We start from the raw sequence: 7,571 nt of genomic DNA, 5'->3' as shown, positions 1-7,571 counted from the left end.
CGCTATCCTTCACCCATCTACCTGCCCTCTTGACATCCATCTCTCAGGATGCACCCACACCGTTGCCCTTTGACCAGGTCCCTTACAGCTGCACACTGACATGGCAGAATAGTGTGACTCAGAGGCAGTGAGGCAATAGGGTAGTTAGTGACCGGGAGCACAGCATGCCATCTGGGAGTGACAGCTGCAACACCATGGCACCATGAGTGTGTGTGGAGCCACTTCCTCCCCCACCCCTCACCTTTAGGTGGAGATGGTGGCGTATTAGTAATGTCACTGGACTAGTAATCCAGCAGCCCAGCCTAATACACTGGAGACTTGGGCTCAAATCCCACCATGGCAGCTGGTGGAGTTTAAATTCAATTAATAAATCTGGAATTGCAAACTAGTTTATCAGTAATGGTGACCGTGACAACATCATCGATTGTTGTAAAAACCCAACTGATTCACTGATATTCTTTAGGGAGGGAAAGCTGCTGCCCTTACCTGGTCTGGCCGACATGTGACTCCAGACTCACAGCAATGTGGTTGACTCTTAACTGCCCTCTGAGACGTCATCGTAAGCCACTCAGTTCGAGGGCAATTAGGGAAGGGCACCAAATACTGGCCTTGCATGTGACGTTCACATCCCATGAAAGAATAAAGATTGATGATTTAGAGAAAATGGTTAGTGCATGTAAGCACCCAAATGTGACTGAGAACATTGAAAGATGCATGGCTTCCGACCGTATTCGTTTTACATTTGTATTGCCAGAATGTCACACAGGGTGATAGTGATGTTGTGTCTAAGTTCAGTAACCAGGACCTGCAGATTCTAATGGAGGAGGTCCAGTGGAGAAGACATATCCTTTACCCTGCTTATCGAAGCAATCCTCCCACGGCATCAAAGAAGGCCTAAGTGGAGATCTCAGCAATGAAGGGTCACAACTACATGCTGCAGCTAAGGTCTGAAACCTGTCACTTCCCTCTGCTGTAGCATTGAGGCTCCTATATCCACACTGCTCATGTGGTACGCACAGAGCAGATGTGAATGAGCACTGTGATGCAAAGACACATTCAAAAGATTTCTCCCTGGATGCACTAAGTATCAGGCTAACATAAATTCATGTTGTCTTTGCAGCCTATGAGGGCCCACAACGCCAGGGAGATGGCCCAGACTGGGGGTGGGTCAGCGAGGCTGCAGACCATTCGCACTGTGAAGCAGGCAGCCATGGAAGTAGTCGGGTTGCCTGTCCTGCAGGCTGTCAGTGATGGCGAATCGCTTGTAGCAGGTGGTAAAGAGGGGCTGGTAAAGACACTTTGGAACATGATGCTAATGGTGGAGGTCATGCTGTCAGTTCGCTGGGCACCAGGGGACGTTGGCATGAGAGGGAGTGTGAGGATAGGTTTGCATCACAATGTCCGCGAGAGCATGGATAAACACAATAGCGTGCACAACAGCGAGGTTTCACAATGAGGAGGACTACATCCAAAGAATTCCTTTTGTGTCTCACACACACCCCTACTCTACTCCCTCACTTACCACCCCCAGGCCAGATCATCCCTTGGGCATCAGGAGAAGGAAGAGATGTCTGAGGAGGCAGCATCACAATAGACTAGCCCACACTCCGCCAGCTCAGATACAAGCACTTCGGAGGGATGTAGTGCATGTGTAGAGTCAGCAGCATAGGGTGAAAGTCACCACACCAGAGTGCAGGAGGAGATATCAGAGTCAGAAACATCTGTGCACAGTCTCCCTCAGAGGAGGGAGGAAAGTCACTATGATGCTGCAGTGGGCAGGAATGTGGAAGCTCAGGAGTCACCTTTTGGGTCACAGTATTTAGATAATCAGCAGCAGATGTGTGGGCATCTGGCGGAGTTCCTGGGGAAGTGGGAGATTATGCACTGAGATTAAGTGGAGGAGGCCATCACCGTCATGAGCTCCACACCATCCTGGGATTCAACTGCATGAGCTCTGACCATGAGAGATTGCCCATTCAGAGTGGATACAAGAGCAGCGTCTCAGCCAGGAAAGACTGCCCATGGAGGGCTGCAGACGCTGCAGTCTGAAGTAGGTCCCCAATGGGTTCCTGCACAAAGAGGCTGGCCACTGTGCTCCTCTATAATATTCACTCCTTCAGTGACTGACTGTCACAGCACCTCTTGGCCACAATGCTGAAATAAAAGTCACCACAAAATAATTCTAAACCAACTTTATCAAAAAAATCATCCAATGTTCCATCCAGAAATCAACTCATCGCTCTTGTGCGATCCCTTAATACTGTCTTGTGGGTTTCATTTCCTGGCCTAGCGGTTCCTGTCCAGTGCCATCCCTGTGGCACCTGGGATTGCCAATCTATGTAGGTGGTCTTGGAGAATGACTCAAGCAACTTTACCCCTGGAACAGCTGGCTTCAGACTGCATCATCTTGGTATGGGCGGCAGCAGTCTGGGCTGGCTGGAGACAGGCAACAGCAAGCAACGGCAGAGCTAAGGGAGAGCCCACCTGCATGGGCCCGTCCTCATGCCATGCCCCCCCAACCCCCACCGAGGGGTGGGAACAAGGAAGAGAAAGGGAGGTCCAGGTCTTGGCGGGGCACATCAGGAACTTCAGGAGCAGCAAGAGAGCCGGCTCAGGGTGAGCACACTGGAGACGTGTGGAGGGGAGTGCACCAACAGGTCCCTGTGCAAAGAAGCCCCCATCGCCAGGATAGAGTCTACTGTGCATGGCTCAACTATCTGCAGGTGACTGAGATTTTCCAGGAGGCAGTCACCGATTTAGGAGCCATACTGCAGGACGAGCTGAGACTCAAAGAGCTTGCTGGGCACCCAATGTCAGTGGCCGTGAACATCAGTGAGGTTTTCAACTTTCAACTCCTCACAACATTTAAGAAGTATTTAGATGAACACTTGAATTGCCACAGTATACAGGGTTATGGGCAAAGTGCTGGAAAATGGGTTTAGAATAGATAGGTGCTTGATGGCCAGCATGGACATGATGGGCCGAATGGCCTATTTCTGTGCTGCTTAACTCTATGACTCTATGACTGTATAACCGCCGTGCCTCTGGATCATTCCATGGATCCACTGGGGACATGTGCAGGATCTCCCAGTCTGCAGCCCATCATTGCATCAGGGAGGTAACTTTGTTCAAGAGGACCAAAGCCCATGTGCGCTACTGAGCCGACCGTGATAACCAGGCAGAGATGTCCATTTGGCTTTGGGGCCATTGCTGGATTCCTCTGAGGTGCAAGGTGTCATTGACTGCATGCATCTAGCCATCAAGTCTCCCATGGACCAGTCAACAGCCTTCATCAACAGGAAGACCTTCCATTCCATTCATGTGCAACTGGTCTACAACCATCGAAACCAATTCCTCCGGTGTGTGCATAGTTCCTGAGCAGTAGCCACGACACCAATGTACTCTGACAATCCCAGATGCCACAGCTTTTCTGGCCCCTTGCCAGTGATGGATTCTCAGAGACAAGGACTATCCATTGAAGACATGGCTACTGACCCCTGTGAGGAACCCTCACACTGAAGCAGAGGAGAGGTACAACAGCTGCCACAGGTTCACTCGAACGACCATCATGCAACCTTGCCTGGCTCCCATTGGTTAGTATTGCTGTCAGTGGCTGTGTACCACCTTGTCCTGCAGAAGAGAGAGGAGACCGCAAGTTTGGTGCAATGTGTTTGGGCACCTGTCATTGCTGAACAGCTGGTTTTGTGTGCAAGCTGTGAGATGTGGATGTGAGGTTTGAGGCTGTGTTAGATCTGTGACAGTGAGGTGAAGCTATGATTGTTAGGTATGAGGTGTGCTTGATAGAGGCTGTTAGAAGCTGGGTTAGTGAATGGAGGAGTACTAGGCTGGTGGTTCATTTGCTAAGATATAGCATTTGAAGATTCAGTGACCCTGACCGCTCGTCTGAGGTATTAAACATTTTCAAGTATTGTTTGCAGATTCTTGGGGAGTCCCTGCTTACATTGACAGCAATGGTTATCTGCTTCCACAGTCTTCTAAGTGTCTGTCTGGAGGGCCTTCTGGCCGCTTGTGGATAGATGATCCCTCAGCTCCTGTCGACCCCCTGCACCAAGGCCTCCAGTGCTGTGTCAGAGAACCTTGGAGCATGCTCCCTGCCCTGTTGTGTCACTTGTGCTTTTCTTCCTGTCCAGAATGTCTTTCACAAACATTCAGCACTTTCCAGCACTTGATGCAGCCAGAATGCACTGCTCCATTGAAAGGTGCAGCTTGGTTGTAAGTAGTACAGGCTGGTTCTAAATGGTGCTTGCCTTGCATGAACTTGGGCTCCCTTCTAAGGAATTCAGGCACTCAGCAGCATGCTTAGCATGGCTGCAGCTATAATTTTTTAAATTAGCGGCCAGCACAAAGTTTACGTGCTGCCTGCATTTGAAGGATTTTGACGTCTGTTTTCGGGCTGGATCCAATTTTCCCCTTCTTAACTTCAAAGGACCAGGTGAGTCACTCTGTCTAGTTAGATTGCTTAACAAATGGTAATTGAATATAATTTTAAGCAAAGTTTTGTAATCAAGTGAAATCTGAAATTTTTCACTGTTGAGTGAACCTGCTTCATAGTTTACAACCCAAGTTATATGGTCTGCAATTGTTGAAAACATGAGGCATTTCATATTACTTCCAGTGGACTGATTGGCAAAGAAGGGATTTATTGTTCACTCTGGGCAAGCTCCCATCCATCATTGTGTGCATATGGTCAGGTTTTAGTTATAGGTAACATGGTTTTGTCTGTGGAACGGTCCTTTACAATGGGCTCTGGTGAGAGTCCAAATGGTAGCAAGAGACTCAGACACATATCTTGACACGCTTTGCAAAACTAAAATGCTGATCTAGTACCAATGCTGATCTAGTACCAATTCAGCAGTATGTTAAGGGCATTTTGATGCTGTGAATTCACACTCAGCTGAATCAATTCTGAGATCTTTGAAGCTCATTTCATTCAAGATCCATATAATTGACATAGAGAAAGCTTTCATTCTAAGTGTCTGGCCTGAACTCAAATCCAGGTCCCAGGATGAACAAACGGTACATTATATAATCCCCAATTAAAGAATCTTATTTGTGAAATTTGGGGATTTTTTTTAATATTGTACTTTCAAATTCTATTCACAAGATTGAAAAAGAAAGAATATGATCAGCATGATACATGATCATGACACTGTGTGGCTTATATAATAGTAATATTATTATATAAGTGCCAGAAGAGAAGATAGTGGTTTCAGCCTCAATGCTTTTAGCATGATTATTCAGTACTCCCTGTGGACTCAGTGCACCAGGTTTTATGTAACCCAGGTTATAGATCTTTCCACATTTTGTCCTGGTGATTGTCACACAGACATCGATACATTTTAAGCATTTATTTGAGCACCTCTTTCACAAACAATAATCCTTTGGATGTCCTTCATAAATATTTTAATTTTCACGAAATAACACTCAGGATGATGTGGAGCATCCTGGCTTGTAAAAAAGAATGAGAAAAGAAAAAGAAAGTTGTTGAATTTTTAACCAATTATCTTTATAAAGAACCTAAATGCAACTTACAGAACATGGGGACAATGCATCATTTCCAGGACTCTCCCAAGGATCAACTTGTGAGAAGATTGGCAAATTGAGCAAGGATTCTTTTTTAAATTCTTTCACAGGAAATGGGTGTCGCTGTCAAGGCCAGCATTTATTACCCTCCCTCATTGCCCTTGAGGAGGTGGTGGTGAGTTGCCTTCTTGAACTGCTGCAGTCCCTGTGGTGTAGGTACACCCACAGTGCTGTTAGGGAGGGAGTTCCAGGATTTTGACCCAGCAACAGTGAAGGAACGGCGATATATTTCCAAGTCAGGATGGTGTGTGGCTTAGAGCAGAACCTGAAGGTGCTGGTGTTCCCATGCATCTGCTGCCCTTGTCCTTCTAGTTGGTTGAGGTCACGGGCTTTGAAGGAGCTGGTGAGTTACTGCAGTGAATCTTGTATATAGTTCACACTGCTGCCGCTGTGCATCGGTGGTGGAGAGAGTGAATGTTGAAGCCAGAGGATGTGGAGCCAATCAAGCGGGCTGCTTTGTCCTGAATGGTGCCAAGCTTCTTGAGTGTTGTTGGAGCTGCACTCATCCAGGCAAGTGGGGAGTATTCCATCACACTCCTGGTTTGTGCCTTGTAGATGGTGGACAGGTTTTGAGGAGTCACGAGGTGAGTTACCCGCTGCAGGATTCCTAGCGTCTGACCTGCTCTTATAGCCACCATATTTATTTGGCTGGTCCAGTTCAGTTTCTGGTCAATGGTAATCCCCAGGATGTTGATAGTGGGGGATTAAGCAATGGTGATGTAATTGAATGTCAAGGGGAGATGGTTACTGTAGTAGCAGGATCCAGTACATTAATGGTTAACTTGGAACTGAATACAGTACCATTCACAGGTGATGTGAAGGCACCTCACCTAGAGCTTAGGTTAGCAGTGTAGAGCTGGGTAGCAACATGTAAGGACATGCCATGAAGTCCTCTCCATGCCTGCACCCTTTACTGTAAATATGTACATAATTCAGTCATGTTAATGAAGACTTCTTGGCAACTTCTACAAGAATGCTTAATGGTGTCTAAGATGTTCGTGCCAACCCAACAAAACCAGCTGGTGATCAAAATCCACATCTTCTGTAAAAATGCTGAAGAAATCAAGAAGAGGACAGGACACCAGCAACAAATTTCTGCTCTGAAAAAGCCTGACTCAAGAAGCAAGAAGCTGAGAAAACTCACATGAGAAGCTCCAGAGACAGGAGAACCTGACAGCAGAGAATAAGGCAGAAGTTAAGCTCAAACTGCACTGGATCCCTGTGGAAGCAGCTTCAACAAAGCAAAGCTAGCAGTCAGCAGCCTGCAGGGTGAGATATAACCTTCTTAAGGTTCCAGAGAAGCCAGTCCTGTGAACTATTTCTTTTAAAAATCAGCCAGGCAGAAATCCCAGTTGTACGTTCATCGTTAGCCGGGCCTTTCCCATGTGGCCCCCGAGTCTGGAGCACAACAAAAGAAAAAAACATCGAACACACAGAAACCCCCTTTTAAACAAAAGCCCGAGCGCCCACGCATTTTTGGCCTCCTGTCCAGCGAGACTTCTGCTGTCTCAACCCGCACCCGATCAATGGCAAGCTGATGCCATTCTACTGGCCCACAGTCGCGACTCAACCTGTAGCTATTTTTCAGTTTCTTCCTCCTCCTGGCCCATTGCCGCTATTTTAAAAGTCACGGCAAAAATCCGAAGCGCGTGTGAAAATCCTCTCCTTGGCAACACCAGTGGTGCCATTTTGAAATCTCTTGAAGGGACACCCATACTTTAAAATTTTTCAAACATGGATCACAATTCTTCATTACCACCCCTAACGAGCCTTACCTATGGCCTGGACCAATCTCACAACTGGAGTTAATGGAGAAAATGGTTCCTCACATATAGCACTGCTGCAGGATTAAATTAGAAGTTGAAGACAGAACAAGTTAGCACATTACTTTATTCAATTGGACCAATTGTGGATGATATCATCGCCAGGCAAGCCATAGATTAATCATCTGCTAAACTTGAAGATGT

Source organism: Cetorhinus maximus, chromosome 4 (genome assembly GCF_964194155.1).
Source record: "Cetorhinus maximus chromosome 4, sCetMax3.hap1.1, whole genome shotgun sequence".
NCBI classification, from domain to species: Eukaryota; Metazoa; Chordata; class Chondrichthyes; order Lamniformes; family Cetorhinidae; genus Cetorhinus; species Cetorhinus maximus.
Note: the sequence above shows the minus strand (reverse complement) of the source record.